Source organism: Ambystoma mexicanum, chromosome 5q (assembly GCF_040938575.1).
Source record: "Ambystoma mexicanum isolate Mex_15411 chromosome 5q, UKY_AmexF1_1, whole genome shotgun sequence".
NCBI classification, from domain to species: domain Eukaryota; kingdom Metazoa; phylum Chordata; class Amphibia; order Caudata; family Ambystomatidae; genus Ambystoma; species Ambystoma mexicanum.
Window position 1 is genome coordinate 459,576,016 of NC_090933.1, and position 16,471 is coordinate 459,592,486.

Sequence of the window (16,471 nt, forward strand, 5' to 3'; positions counted from 1 at the left end):
TTTCACTCTGCCTGTCATCCACTTCCACCCTATGATGTTACCTCTTCTCCCATTCTACTACTACCTCTCATCCTCCACCTACTACCACCCCACCTCCCGCTACCACCACTTCCTCCTCCCACTATTACCACATCCTGCTTCCACTAATATCACTCCTCCCTCTGCTACCACACCTCCTTCCTCTATTGTAGCTCACTGTGAAATGGTGGAAGACAGAGTTTTATGCGATTGTTTGTGTTTTTGGAAACCATTTCTCTGACAGTGTTGGTAAGTCTTTCACATTTTGCCTGGTGGTTCAGTTGCGTAGTCCATAAGTGCAGTCTCCTGCTGTTCATCTCCAGCAGGGCTGCTTTGTCTTTGGGGCTGCCGCATCTGTTGCTGCCATTGTCTTGCAGCACTCCCTCTCTTGTTTGTGCTTCAGGCAGCTCTACACTGGATGTTCTGAACACGAGGGTCGCTTAGTAGCTCTGTAGTATTTTATATGTAGTTGATGAATGTACTAATGTTTCTTTGGTTCTCATGAACTGGTCACTCCGGTAACTTTCGATTTCTTGATATCTGGAACAAGACTGGTGAGCATCTTTCTCTAGTGGCATGGCTGGAGATAAGGGTCTGCATAGAAGCATTCTAGCACAGGGTGGGGGCATAGGGATTGGGTCCCTCTCTGCTGACATTGTCCACATGGGGGTAGAAATGACTCTGGATGGCTGCACGGAAGGCCTCCTACCCGCTCCTGGAGGGGTTCCCGTTCCCTATTGACAAGTCCAGGATACTGGCCTTGTTACACTTGCCACACCACCTACGTCAATAACCTGCTACATTTAGGAGCTCTCTGATAGCAGAGAATATCTGGCAAAAAAATACATATTTTCCAATCTGATCCCTGCATACTTTAACAACTGCACAACCAAACCAGAAACCCCTTCAAATTGCAAAGCAAAAATAGCAGAGGCTGCAAACAACCACAGATCCGTCTACTGGGGTGTAGGGCATTGTTGAAGCCCCCTCCTGTGAATGCCAGAATCCGAAATCAGTGGAGTAATGCAATCTCCTCAAAAGCATCTTTACTGATAAGATCTCAAAAATTATAATGCATGTTGGCAACACCAACACTACTAGACTGGCACCCCATCCATCCTTTGTCCAAACATCAGGCCCATGATTATCAATGACCTTTAAACTATCGTCCAATCTCTCAAATGTACCACATTCAAAGATGTGCTGGTTCCCACCATTTTCAATAAATCCACGATCGTCCATGTGCGTTTGCCCCAATCATCAACGCTTCACTCTCACAAGGGATCTCTCATTAATCACACAAAACAGGTGTGCAATTCTCCAAAAAAACACATGGACCCTGACAAACCTGAAAATCACCACTCGTTAATCAGCCTTCTTTTCCTGAGCAACGTAACTGTAAAAATCGATGCCATACGGTTACATGGACAAAAGCAAAACTATCTATAAATGGACTAACAATCCGAGTTCCTGACCCGATTGCAGCACTTAAAGAGGACACACTCGATATAATGGAGGGATACAGAGTTTCATGTCTCCTGGTCCGACTCAACCTGTCTGCAGTCTGAAACAGTCACTCAGTCTGAGACAGTCACTCAGGCATCTCTAATCACACTGTTAGCCTTTAATGTGCCTGTAGGCCATTTTACGAATGGAACACGGATACAAACCTCTAATGTTGTGTAGATTATGTGATATGCCTAAAAACAGCATACTAAGTCATATCAGAATGCCTTGTGAAACATGGAAACACCAAATACATTCATTGTGAAGAAAATTTAAAATAATCTTACTGAAAAGTTTGACATTTATTATATTGTCAGAAAAAAAAATGTATGAGATAATTTCAAAATGAGTTTTCTGTACACTTCTTAGGCCCCAACTCAATGAATGTGCTTGCTCCCATTGGACAGACACTGGGGTGGTTAGATGGGGAAAATCAGATCAATTCACAATCTGGTCATGTCTGTGGTTCCACAAGGGTTCATATATTCACCAGGCATCTCTGATATATGTAAGGAGCCTGTATGGGCTACTCGGAGCACCCTTGACATCTCAGTCCATTAATAGGTGTATACACACATTTAGTCACTAGCATCAAATCACTGGGCTTTACAATAGACAGGAACCTATTCTTCCAATCTCATACCACCAAGCGGACCCCAACAGTATGGTTGGAACCAACACGCTTGTAAAAAATAAAACATTTTCTTTCACCCTCTGTGGACAGTGAAGGAGGCAACATGCTCCTCTCTGTTGCCATCACCTCCACCTTTAAGCCAATCAAAGCAATGCAACAGGCAGCTGCAAGAGAAATTTCAGAAATCAGCAAATTCAACCACATCTCTTCCATTCTCAACAAAGCTTAATTGTATGTTGATCCCAGCCCAGATATGTATTGAAAGTAGCTTGCATTATATTCAAGGCTATATTAACTCAAATATCACCTTACTTGCTTATTTAGTTATTTATTTATTTGTTACAGCGCACACAACCCTCGAGTATCTTGGCACTTGTTACATTACGAAAAAAAGAAGTACAAAGGAACACAGTTACATGCCTAGTTTAAACCTTATCAACATCCAGATTCCAGTGCTAGCCTCAATATTGCCAGAGTGTAAAATAACAGATGCTGAAAAGAGAACACTGGGAAATAGGCATTCTCCTGTTACACATAGGTACAGTGTTGAAACAGCCACTGGAAAGCCATACAACTCCAATGATACTGATGGTCCGGAAAGTACTCAAGACAATGCTATTCTTGGAGTTCCTCTCAAAGAGGCAGGGGAAGTGAAGCATCTAAACCATCAGATGCCTTCCCGCCATCATAAGGGACTGCTATGATGGGTCATTGCTCTTGTAATGATTTAACTTACCGTTGTACAAAACTCAAGGCAGCACCTGGACATGTGAGACTTACCTTACTAAGAGTCGGCCTCATTACAAATCCGGTGGCAGTCGTGCCGGTTAATGGGAGTGGGTTAATGCCGACCTTGGCGGACCCGGTAATTGCCCATTCGCAGGCACCGGTGCTGTTAATAACGGTGCCGGTGCATCCAACCAGTTGTGCTCGCGGGCGCCGCACAGCCCGCCAGGTTAGACCTGGTGGGCTATCAGGCACACACAAGCACAATTCGTTCTATGGCGGTATGGTAACAATGGTTGTTACCGTACCGCCATAGTTGTAATGAGGCCCAGTGACTATAACAGGCATAAGGCAACAGGACTTGGGCAATTGAAGCTGTCCTTGTATTATAATGATGACATCTGGGATTAAGATGGTTGTACCTTGCATATATATATATATGATACATTGAGTGGGACATATGTGTGTTACTGGGGCAATTGTGGAGGCACTTGGAATATGATCAAAACTCCTGCACATAGGAGATTGCAATCTTTGGGCAATTTGATGCTGCAGAGAGAGCAACATCTGGGCATGTGAGACATTGCCTTGCATATGAGGACTACATCTGACATAGTAGAGCCTGAGAATGCACTTGGCATGAATGCCTTGGAAGCACATGGACATGTACGGCTGATGGTAAATGATGATGACTATACCAGTCATAGAATGGCATTTTGTGGCCGATTTAGGGTATTCTTGCCATGTAATGACAGCGGCTAGGCATTGTAAGACTGTGCCTGACATATGGTGGTGATAGCAACTATATAAGGCATTGGATGGGATACAATTGCAGTACTGCACATTTGTGACTGCACTTTACATATGATGGCAGCACCTTCACATATGAGGCTGTACCTTCCATATGTAGACATCCAACTTCCACCCCAGTACAACCTACCTGCCCTTTAAACAAGTATTTCAATGTTGCTCCATGGTTTTGTTTCCCCAACCAATACGAACATGGATGCACTTTAGTTTAGTTTATTTATTTTTATAGCGCACTTCACCCTCAGGTATCTAGGCTCTTAAGCTTGTTGTTTTAGGTTTGTTTGTTTATTTTATTTATATAGCGCGCCTGACCCATGGGTATCTGGCCACTAGTAAGTAAGATAGTGGTTACATGTGACAGATCTTTTGAGAAGTACATAGGTCGCTTAGTACATGTTACAATCATTTACGATTACAGAGGTCACTTAGTGTAGTTCATACAGGATAGTACATGGGACATAATGTACAGCCATTCAGTTCAAACCATACGTTGGTGCAATCATAAGTAAAGTCAAGTAAAGTCATATGTGAACAAGTGGGGACATATATGGGCAGGCTGGTGCAAGAGGCTAGGATAGAAATAAGGTTAGTTCTTATTGAGTAGCCAGGTGATAGCACAGCTTCTGAATTTTTCAAATACTTGGATAGTTTTTATGTCCTGTGGGAGTGTGTTCCATAGTTGGGCAGCCAGGACAGGGAAACTGGAGCCACCAGCTCTTTTGAGGTTGTATCTTGGTACCAAAAGGCAGTAAGTGTTAGAGGATCTTCTGGTACGGGTGGGCGATCTCAGGGTGAATTTGTCAGTCAGGTAGGGTGGGGCTCAGTGGTTCAGTGCTTTGTGGGTGAGGCAAAGAGTTTTCAGGTTGATTTTATCTTGTATGGAGAGCCATTTGCAGAGTTTTCTAGTTGCTGATATGTGCTCTCTTATGGGTATTTTTAAGGTGGCTCTAAGAGCATTATTTTGCAGAATCAGCAGTTTCTTCAGAATGGACTTATTGGCGCCTAAGTAGAGACCATTGCAGCAGTCCCATTTGGATTGTATAAGTGCTCTGTCTAGTATAAGGCAACTATTGGGTGATAGTAGGGGTCTACACGCCCTAATCATCTTGCCTGTGTAGTCAGTAGCTGAAGCAGTCATATTTACGTGTTTAGCAAATCTTTGGCAATGGGTATGTAGTTCTCGTCTATGCAGATGCTGGTAAAGTTTGGGCTGAGTTTCTGAAGGTTGGTATGTGATCCAACCGGAAGAATCTCGATCTTATCATCATTCAGGCAGAGGCCGTGGAGGGCCATTCATGCCTGAATGATGGTATAGATTTCATTGATCCTGGCTACATCAGTGTCATAGGAGCCTGATAGGGGTACAAGTATCTGGGTGTCATCTACGTAATTGGTGTAGGTGACATCCAGATGGTCCAATTTATCAAATAGTGGCTTTGTAAAGATGTTATACAAAGTAGGCTAAACACATGAGCCTTGTGGCACACTGCAGGTGATGGGAATTGGGTCAGCAGCTGCCGATGGTGAGAAGACCCGCATGGTCCTGTTATCAAGGAATGATTGAATCCACTTAAAAGCTGAGCATCGAAAAATGAGCAGCCGATGCAAGGTGGTCACAAAGTACCTTGTGGTCAACCAGGTCAAAGGCCGCTGACAAGTCAAGGAGGAGTAGGATGGCCACTCTACATTTATCTTTTAGTTCGTCAATCTGGCTTTTGAGGTCAACAAGGGCAGTTTCCGTTCCATGTTGCGGTCTAAAGCTGGCTTGTTGTGATTCAAGTAGTTTGTTAGTTTCAAGATAGTCTTGGATTTGCAAATATGCAACCCTATCTAATATTTTTAAAAGAAAGGGGACCGTTGTAATCAGTCTATAGTTTGTGGGTATCAATGTATCTAGCGTTTGTTTCTTGAGTAATGGGACCACCCATGTTTCCTTTAAGTTGCATGATACAGAGTAACTGGAAAATGAAGAGTTAGTTAATTTGGTGATAAAAAGGGCCAAATATCTGGCCTCATCTTTTATAATCTCGCTGGGCAACTGTCCCCTTTGCAGTTACAAGGTTTCAATAAGGCTATGATTTTTTGTACCTCTGGTACTGATACATTGGTGAATTTTAAGCCTGAGTCAAGGTTAATGGGGGAGGGTGTGATCGGACTGGATAGATTGCCGGTGGTTATTTGGTTCCGTTTGTTAGCTATTTTAGTCTGGAGACCAGTGATTTTATTGGTAAGTGCATTTTGGATGCTGGTGCACCAGGGTTTATCCTTAAGGCAGGAGTCTGCAGGTGGGTTAGGATGTTCCAGCTCTCTTAAGATGTTAAACAGTTCTTTGGAACTGGAGCTTGCTTGTTTTATCCTATCATTGAAGATTTCTTTTTTAGTACGGATAATCTCACTTTTGTATGTAGCTGTGATATTTGCTAGGTTGGTTTTGTTCTCAAAGGAAGGAGTATTCTTCCAGAACATTTCAAGTTTCCTCTTTTCTGTGTGTAGTAGTTTGAGTTTGGGGGTGAACCAAGAGTTCAGATGTGCGATTGGTTTCCCCCTGAATATTTTTAGTGGGGCGATAGTATCTAAGGCTTTGATCATAGATTCATTGTACAGGTCTTCCATCAAATTTGGGTCACTTGTGGGAGGTAGAGCATTGATTGTTGAGATTACTAGAGTTAGGATGGCCTCGGCTGTGATAATACGTTTGTTTCTAGTGAGACATGGTGGTGCAATAGGGCTTTTTATCATCTCCAGATTGTTGATGTTGAGCTCAAAGGAAAGCAGATAGTGGTCTGTCCATAATAGGGGTGATGACTCCTTTATTATGATATTGCAATTTAGGTCAGCTACCCAATCAAGTTTCCTGCCTTTCTCATGGGTAGGTTGGCCGATTCATTGTAGGAAGCCATGTTCTGACAATGCATTAGCTACAGATATGGCTTCTAAGTCATTAGGATCAGTGTAACCAAGTGTAAGTCACCTAAGATAATGGGCCTCATTAAGAGCATGGCGGTAGCCGTGCCTGTATGGCAGTCACGGCTACCGCCATGCTCGCTGCCGGCACTGCCTCCCCCAATTCGGCAATAACCGGCCCATTACGAGATGAATGGGCCGGTAATTGCCCATTCGCGGGTAGCGGTATTGCCAGGCTCCTGATCCCCATTTAGGCCCATAGAGCAGAATAGGGGTGGGGAGCATGGATGCGCCGGCACCGTTGATAATGGTGCAGGCAGCATTACGAGTTCTGCTCACGTGTGCCGCACAGCCCGCCAGGTAAGACCTGGGGGGTGTCAGGAACCCGCGAACAGAAATTGTAATGCGGCGGGACGGAATGAACGGTAACGTTGCCTTACCAGCACCGTTCATACCGTCACCGCCAGGGACCTAAAGAGGCCCAGTGTTTTGCGCTGTAAGTTTGGTGTTGTCCACTGCTATAGCCGAGATGTCTTCTTCAAATTATCCTAGGGGACCAGGTGCCTGTATATAATTTGGATAGTGATAGTACTTTTGGGTGAGGTTTGGAATTTGACTGATAGGAGTTTGCATGAAGTAACTGGAGACGAGGTGGCTATTCTCATGTCTGGTGTAGATCTAAAGATGATGGCGGTGCCGCCTCCTCTAGAGTTAGGTCTATCAGCTCTGAGAATAGAGTCGTTTGCAGGGACTGCTAGGGCAATAGATGGACTAGCTGCATCATACAGCCAGGTTTCCGTTACTACAAGGAAGTCAAGATTATTGGACAAAATGGTGTCTGCAATCTCAGTCGCTTGGGCCACAAGGGACCTAGCATTTAGTAGAGCCCCTTTTAGAGGGTGCTTCTGAATGAGGTTTTTTTTTGTTTTTTTGGCCAAGGTCTCATTTAGCTTACAGTGATGTCTTTTGCGGTTCAATTTTTGGTCAATGTGTTCTGTGGGAGGTTTACTGATGGTTTTAGGACTATGATTAGCTGGTCGGCTAGAGAATGGCTTTGAATGGCTTTACCACTTAAATCTATCTTGTCTTGCTGCATTCAGTCCCCTTCCTCTTCAAGCTAAGTCAGCACTTGATAAAAAAAACAAATACAATGAATGATAGCACATAACATGATTCTGAGAATTGCGTGTTCTGACTTGGTTCCCTACTGTGAGTTTTATGACAGACTAACCTATGTGAATGTCTGGCCTATTTTTGGGATCTATGTGAACTATTCAATAACATCTTCCTGCTGTTCGATGCTTACATGGAAAAACCTAATTTAACGTTGTGTACCGCTTGTGGGCAATTCTTCTGCTTTGTGGCTGTAATGTTTTCGATTGCATATTTCGTTTTCACTTTTTTACCACTTTATCCCATCCAATCCACTTAACCTCTGCCTGTATACGTCTCCGTTTTTGGGTGAATTCTGCCTCATCTAAAGTTATTTTGGGTGTGGGTCCAATACCCAAGACTCCCCCCGCCTCCTAATTTGTCATTTGCTCCAATACGTGTCCCTCCTTCTCTTTATTTCTCTTTATTTTTAGTTATAGCGCGAGAGAGCTTTAGCACTCTTTCAGAATTCTAACAGCAATATGTAAAAGGTGCCTGGTGCCAATCAGTTGCTCCACGATGCATAGCTGAAAGCATCACGGCGAAGGCTCTGCTAGGGGACCAGCTATTTTGTAAACCCTGGGGCTATTGTGTAAGTTGGATGGAGAGTTTTAGAAAGTTGGTTCTAAGAGCAAAGTCATATTTATTTGCGGAAACAATTATCAGTGCTCAGAGGTTATTTTTCGGGAATTTTATTTTGGCAGGCTTTTAGCTCTTTCTATGTTCTTGCCGCAAACACATCCATGGAACCCACATGCCTAGAAACTAACCATAACTATCACATGAATTATGATAGGTTTTGAAGCTTTGTTTTATTTTTCTGGCCACATACAGTTCTACAAACGTAGCACAATTCCTAAAATTAGTCATAAGAAGTGACATTGTTTTCTTTTGCCAAACATATAAACTAGCATTCTTTTAGGCGCATGCTCATGTGTTCCCCTATGTGTTGGCTTTATGCATTGCAGTTCACCTGCAAGAGCTTCCGTTCTCTGTCAGAGGTCTTGCAGCAGAAGCTACAGGGATCACCTTTGCGGGATCAAGTGTTATCTGTCGGTCCCCTCCCCCATGAACCTCCCAAATGTGCATTGTTTGGGTATTTTGCACTGTCCCAACCCACACAAAGTTTGGAGGCATGTCATCAAATAGGAAAATAAGACATGAGAAGAGGAGGGATTACACTGCAGTTTATAGATGTGATCTTAGCCAACTTTTCAGTCTAAGTGGCTATCCTTGGCCTAGTAAAACATCATTGCTAAAATTAGAAAATGTCGAACCAGCTTGTCTTGTTAAATTGCTAACAATGGAGTACTCTGACCCATCCTTGCACCCTCCGCATTTTCACTGCTTATGTTTCCGACAAATCTTTTTTTTTTTTTTAATGAATCTGGGTTCCATGGCTCATACAACACTTACAATATTTACTTGAAGGATTGTATTAAGTTGTGGCTGTGAGCTGCTGCAAGGCTCAGTCGCTAAGAAGGACATCAAAGTTTAGATACTGAGCAGCCAGCAGACTACTGAGGTCAGACCCCTGGGACTTTGCAGTACTTTAACATCATGCCTTTGCATCAACGGAAGCTGCTGACTGGCACCAACGTTCTTCATGTCAATAGACAAGCAAGCATTGTCAAAGAATATAGTTTAGGTATTTACTGCTGTTCTTTGCATTTTGCATTTATAGACACCAAGTTGCAAGGAGGAGTGTGCACAATTTCAAAGCAGGGTGCGATAATGGGTGTGGGTGTGCAAGAACATGAGAAGGAGAATAGATAGAGCAAGGGAGGAAGCAATTGAGAGAGGGTGCCATCGAAGATGAGCAAGAGGAAATATGAGCGAGAAAGGTTGAAAGTGAGAAGGAAAGAAATATAGCGAGAGTGACAGAAGGATGAGAGTGGGTAATGAGTGGGGGTGTGGTGGGTCAGAGGGTTGTAGAGAGATTTGGTTGGTTGGGAGTAGAGAGCGTGGCAGTAGGGTGGATGAGCGGATTTAGGGTGTGTGGTTTGGGGTAGAGTGTGTGGAGGTATTACTGAGAGTGGAGGTAGGGTGGGTGGGGGTGGAGAGGGTAGAAGGGTTTATGGGTGTAGGTAGAGACGGTAGGGTGGGTGGGGGAAGACAAAGTGAGGGTGAGGTGGGTGAGTTTCGACAGAGTGGGGTTAGAGACAGTGAAAGTTGGGTGGGTGGGTGAGGGTAGATAGTGGGGGTAAGCTGGGTGGGGTGGGTGTAGAGAGTTGTGGGATAGAGAGAGTGGATGTAGGGTGGGTGGGGTAGAGAGAATGAGTGTAGTGTGGTTAGGGGTAGAAAGGGAGGAGGTAGGGTTGGCTGGGTAAGGTGGGTTGGTTAAGGTAGAGAGCGTGCGAGTAGGGTGGGTGGGGGTAGAGAGAGTGGGGAATGGTGTGGTAGAGAACGTGGGGAAGGGTGGGTGGGGGTAGAGCGAGTGGAGGTTGGGTGGGAGAGTAGAGGTAGAGTGGGTGGGTGGGAGTAGTGAGAGTGGAGGTAGGGTAGGTGGGTGGCAGTAGAGAGTGGAGTTAAGGTGACGGTTTGGGTGCAGAGGGTGGAAGTAAGGGTAATGAGGTACAGTGGGTGGGTGCAGTTAGAGAGAGTGTGGGTACAATGGGTTGTGTAGAGAGAATGGAGTGTAGAGAGAGTGGGTGCTGGGTGGGTGGCGGTAGAGAGACAATGGTGGGTGGGTGTTGGGAGAGAGATTGTGGGTAGCGTGGATGGGGGAGAGAGTGGGGGTATGATGGGTATGGGGTAGAGAGTGTGATGGTTAGGTGGGTGTGGTAGTGAGGGTGTGGGTTTAGGGTCGGGGTAGAACGAGTGGGTGTTTTTGTAGAGAGAGAATGGGGGCCAGGTGGGTGGAGGTAGATAAGAGAGAGTGGGGGTCAGTTAGGTGGGGGTAGAGAGAGAGTTGATGTAGGTTGGGTGGTGGTAGAGATAGTGTGGGTATGGTGGATGGGTGGGGTAGAGAGAATGTGGGAGGTTTTTGGAGCTAGAGAGAGTGTGCTGGAGATAGAGAGAGTAGGGGGTTGGGTGGGTGGTTAGGGTGTAGATAGAGTGGGGTTTGGATTGGGGGTAGAGAGAGTGGATGTTGACTGACTGGGAGGGATAAAGATTGGGGATCTGGTGGGTGGGTGTGGATAGAAATATTGGGGGTAGGGTGGGTGGAGTTAGAGAGAGTGGGGGAAGCATGGGCGGGGGTAGAGAGAGTGGAGGTGGGGTGTCAGGGAGTAGGGAGAGTGGAGGTAGAGTGGGTGGGAGAAGTGACAGTGGAGGTAGGGTGGGAGGTGGTAAAGAGTGGAGGTAGGGTGGGTGTTATTAGAGAGAGCAGGGGTAGGGATTGTGGGGTAGAGAGGGTGGGGCAGTGTCGGTAGCAAGAGTGGGGTAGGGTGTATGGGGTAGAGTGAGGTAGGGTTGGATGTGGATGGAAAGAGTGGGGGTAGGTGGGTGTTGTGGTTGAGAGAATTTGTGATAGAGTGGGTGGGTGTGGGTAGAGAGAATGGGGGTATGGTGGGTGGGGTAGAGTGAGATTAGGATAGGGTGGGTGGGAATGGAGAGAGATTGGGGTAAGGTGGGACAATGCAGAGAGAATGGGTGTAGGCTGGGTGAGTGTAGTGAGAGGGGGATATGTAGAGGGAGTGGGAGTAGGGCTGATGGGGGTAGAGAGAGTGGGGGTATGGTGGGTGGGGGTGCAGGTAGAGATAGGGCGGTAGAGTGGGATGGTGTGGAAAGAATGGGGGTAGGGTGGGTGGGTGTAGAGAGAGAGTGGGTGCAGGGTGGGTGGAGGTAGAGAGAGAGTGGGGGTCGAATGTGTAGGGGGTAGAGAGAGAGCAGGGGTAGGCTGTGGAGGGGTAGAGAGAGTGTGGGTGGGGGTAGAGAGAGGAGGGATTAGGTGGGTGGGTTAAAGAGAGTGTGGGTTGGGTGTGTTGGGACAGAGAGGGTGGGGTTGGGTGGGTGGTTTTTCATTACAGAGGGTTGGGTGGATGGGGTAGAGAGACTGGGGATTGAGTGGGTGGGTGGGGTGGAGAGACTGGGGGTTGAGTGAGGGTAGAGAGAGTGAGGGTTGGAAGTGTGGTGGTAGAGACAGTGGGCTTGGGTGGGTGTGGGTAGAGAGGGTGGCATTAGGGTGGGATGGCGTATATAGATTTGGTGTAATGTGGGTGGATGTAGGGAACGTCGTGGTAGGGTAGGTGAGGGTAGAGAGAGTGTGGGTAGGATGGGTGGGGGCAGATAGAGTGGGTGTACAATAGGTGGGGTAGAGAAAGTAGGGATTGGTTCGGCGAGGGTGTAGAGGATGGGGATTGGGTGGGTGGGCTGGTAGGTGACTGGGGAAAACATAAAGAACAAAGCAACCTTGTAAGGCTTGTATAAATAGCCCAACATAGCCCAAACGCAACCCAACTAGCATATTTGCGGTTGGGATAGAGACAGTGGGGTGGTTCGGGTAGAGTGGGGAGGTGTGTGTAAAAAGGTAACATCAGGAGGACAAACAATTGACCTGACATTAAAAGTAGCCCATAAGTACCCCAATTATCTTCAAAATAGCCCAAAATAGGCCAATATGAAATCACTGTGCACTAGGAAATGGAAAGCCAGGGACCCACCTTGCTCCTTACAAAGTTTTTGATTGGAGCCCATATTATTAGGGAATTTCTCATTTTAGAAAAATAGATTTAGGTGATTTGGCTGTTTCATGCCGTGGCATTGCCAGTTGCTATGCCAACCGGATATTCTCAGTTCAGAACCTGCATTCCCTCTCTCTCTCTGTCTTCTGCAACAATAGTTTCCAAATTTGTGTGGCACAAGTTGCCACAAAAATTCATCAAAACCAAAAATAAATGGGGACCTGTCGGGTGTTCGCTGCTTCTATCACTTTTGGAAGGTAGGGGCTGGAGACAGGCCACAGTTAGAAAGCCCTTGTATGGACAGCATGGAAACAAGGTATGCTTCAGCATTGAAAATCATGTTAAAAGACATCACGTGGCTAGTGTAGTAAGAATGTAAAAACCTTGGCCTGCAGGCACATTTCTGGAACATTCATGGCCTTGCAACGTCCTCATGTAATTGTGAGTTAGACCCGCGGCTCACAGATCAGTTGGCAGGTATGGCCCTGACTCGGTTCTTGCAAAAACAATTACATTGGTTAAAAATTGTTCATAGTTGCTCAGGTGTTATTTTCACTAAAGGTTGGTTTTTAACCGTTTTAATATTTTTGGCCAAATAAATCAATGTATTTATTTATCAAAAATTCTTGTATACCGCGCCACATGCCCGAGGGCCTCAGGGTGTGCACATACAGCGGACAGTCAAACACAACATAAAAACTACAGACAATAGGATAAGGTAGTCTGGCAGAACATGGGTGCTGGCAGAGAAAACTAAATCAAACTGCAGTCAGGTGGCAGGTCTAGGGGAAGAGTTTTCAAATTTCTCTTAATTCAACCTGAGTCAAGGAGGCTCTGAGGCAGAGAGGCAGCAAATTCCAAGCGGCAGAACTTTGAACATTGAAGCTGCGTCCGCCAGCCTTCACCGGTTTGGATTTGGGTAAACAAGTGTAAGGACGTTCTGAGACCTAAGTGTACAGGCAGGAGCATATGGCTGAAGACGTACCGCCAGATACCGAGCCAGGTTCGGGAGACACTTGTGAGTCAAGGTGAGAACTTTGTGTCTGATTCTGAGCTTAACTGGCAGCCAATGTAGGTCCCGCCTGGATGCAGTGACATGAGTTTGTCTTGACAGACCAGAAAACGCCCAAACTGCTCCATTCTGCGTGACCTGCGGCATGCTGCATGTAATTGGAGTAAGTTTAGAGGAGACCTCACCCACAATCACTTTGGCATTCCTAGGGCCCAGAAAATAGGAGATCTATTGGGTGAGCAGCCCACTACCGTCCAGATTCTATCCTCTAGGAACACATGGTCGATGAGGTCAAAGGCAGAGGATAGGTCCAGCAACATCAGGACAGCAGGATGCCCCTGTTCTATGCTCTGCAACAGATTGGCCTTAAGGTCTAACATAGCAGTTTCAATGCCAAGCTCCTTTCTGAAACCGGACTGGTGTAGCAGGAGAGTATCATTACCCTCAAAAAAGTTCTCAAATTGTATATAAACCACTTTATCCAGATTTTTTAAGAGAAAGGGCGCATTAGTGATGGGGTGATAATTCTCCATTAAAATGGGTCAAGATTCCCCTTTTTTAAGAGGGGAGTGACCAAAGCTTCCTTTAGAAAAAGCGGGACAGTCCCCTCCGAGAACGATAGGTTTATAAACATTGTGACCCATGGAAAGAGAACATCCAGAAATTTTATGAAGACTGGATGGACACATTTCGCCCTGACAGGAGGTAGACTTCATAGTAGAAATAGTTTGCACAATAAAAGATTCAGAACAGAGGGTGAAAGAAAAGGCAGTATCATCCACACGAGGCAATGCCAGAGTATAACAGGCATCCCTAGTCGATTGTATGTTAGTTTGGTGCAAGAGAATCTTACTAAATGAGTCGTGGCTAGCCATCACAATGGCAACATACCCCATAATTTCAAAACTATACTCTGCACGGAATGCAGAAGCAGTTTGGCAGGAAATGCCACATTGCTATTGTTAGATTACTGTTTGCGAGTCTGTTCTTTCTATACATCTGTGAGGAGAGGAGTGGAGTGGCTTTCCTGGAACATTAAAACCCTTGAACTATGCAGATACAGCGGAGTGCACTGAGTGCAGAAGCAGTTTTGCCGGAGACGCCACATTGCTATTGTTCGATTGCTGTCCGTGAGTCTGTACTTGCTGTATATCCATGAGGAGAGGAGTGGCTTTCCTGAAACTTTAAAATCCTTGTACTATGTTGAGCGTGTGGAGTGCACAGAATGCAGAAGCAGTTTGGCAAGACAGGCCACATCGCTATTGATTGATTGCTTTTTGCGACTTGCTATCTATCCGTGAGGAGAGAAGTGGCTTTCCTTGCACTACCCGGAGTGCACATAGTGCAGGAGCAGTTTGGCAGTTCAGCAAGTGAGGTCCTGCCGTGCTGAGGCTTGCTGAGCCTTTCCTCCTAGTGTTGGTAAAGAACAGCCCTGGCAAATTTTGGACTCAAGCTGAGATTGTTTGAATGTGCATTATGGATTAACTCCTTCTCTTTCATGTAGGATCTGAGAAGGTATGCAGGAGCCCATGCAGGTACAAGTAACAGTCCTCCAACAGGCAATTGACTTACCCTTTCCCGTATCACCGTCTTCTTCGGGAGAGGGTCCCTCATCTGCTGGGGTTTTTATGAACGGATGGGTGGCCTGTGAATGGAGTTCATGCTAATAAAACAACACACCTATCAGACCAGCAAAGCTTAATACCCAGAATAAAATAACCTTGTTTCTTGACCCAGTGGTAACTCAGTCTCCTTCTTGGAAAATTCCAACATCAGGAACAGAGATGGATGTCTCCTTGTGTGTGGTTGTGGACCGCTCATTGCCCAAGGGCCAAATGACTATGATGTCTGATGAAGCAATGCTAAGTGTTCTGGAACTAAATGAGGAGCAGTTGTGCTATGAGAGAGGGCAGTATGAGATTACTCAGACCTAACGGAAGTCTCTCTATGTGACTCTGAGACCTCAATATCATCTTACACATCGAAGCCAAGCTGAGGCAGGTGGACATGAAATAACAGAAGGAGCAGGGCAGGCATTGGATGGCCCCCTACAGTAACTTAATCGAGTTCTTTGTGCCCTGGTGTACCTCTATGAGGGCTTGAAAATGGAATCAAGGAACCACACATCTTTACTGGAGTCCTTGCTCTTTAAATTCAATCATGTGGGAATACATTCCAAATGAAAGGACTTCCTGAACGATGACACTCAATGGAAACTGGTTAAATCAAAGGATGCTGCTGGAAGAGATTATAATTATGGTGTTGACATGCCTACAAGGTGCCCCTCAAGCAACCCTAGGCACGTAGGGGTGGCAGTGCCAAACCAAAACCTGTCCCCTATAATAAGTGTGCAGGAGAAGGGGCAAGTCTCAGTGACGGGAAGTGAGACCTCATGGGTTCATCAACCCAAAAGCCTGGATTTAGGAAATCGGTTCTTAAATTTGCAGAAGCAATGTTGGGGAACCCCTTCTGGTGGAGATAGTGGAAACTTTTGATATGGATAGGGGTGAAGATTTGGGTATGGCTGGCAAATTCACTCCAGATTTGGATGCTCATGAAAGGACTCTACCACTAAAAACTATCATTGTGGAAAAACAGAAAGGGAAAGCAAAAGCAAAAACTAAATGGTACGAGGAGAAAATAGATAATAAATTAGCAAAGGGGGAAACAATTCAAGAAATCCTCTTGGAAATTTCTACGTACCTTGTCTAAGCAGTGTACAGTTATAACAGCACTTATAAATTACCAGCCAAAAAAATACATTAGGAAGGGGATGATCAGTGAAGAATCATTAATGGAAGTGGATACGCTAGAATTACTGAAAGACAGTACTCGCAACATCAGGATGAAACAGAAAGAGGTTTCCACTCCACACAAACTGATGATTATTTGTTTGCCGCCATTGTGGGTGAGTCTGGGTGGATCCCCGGCTTTCCTTAAGAGAAGACAAAGCAGAAAGTAGGGAAAATGAAAAAAGGGGCATCAGATTTAAGGATACACCAGATCAATGTGAAGGACTGTGTAAGAGACTTACAGAAGTGGATGTCACCAGACACCTGGACGTGAACAGGAACCCCATGGCAG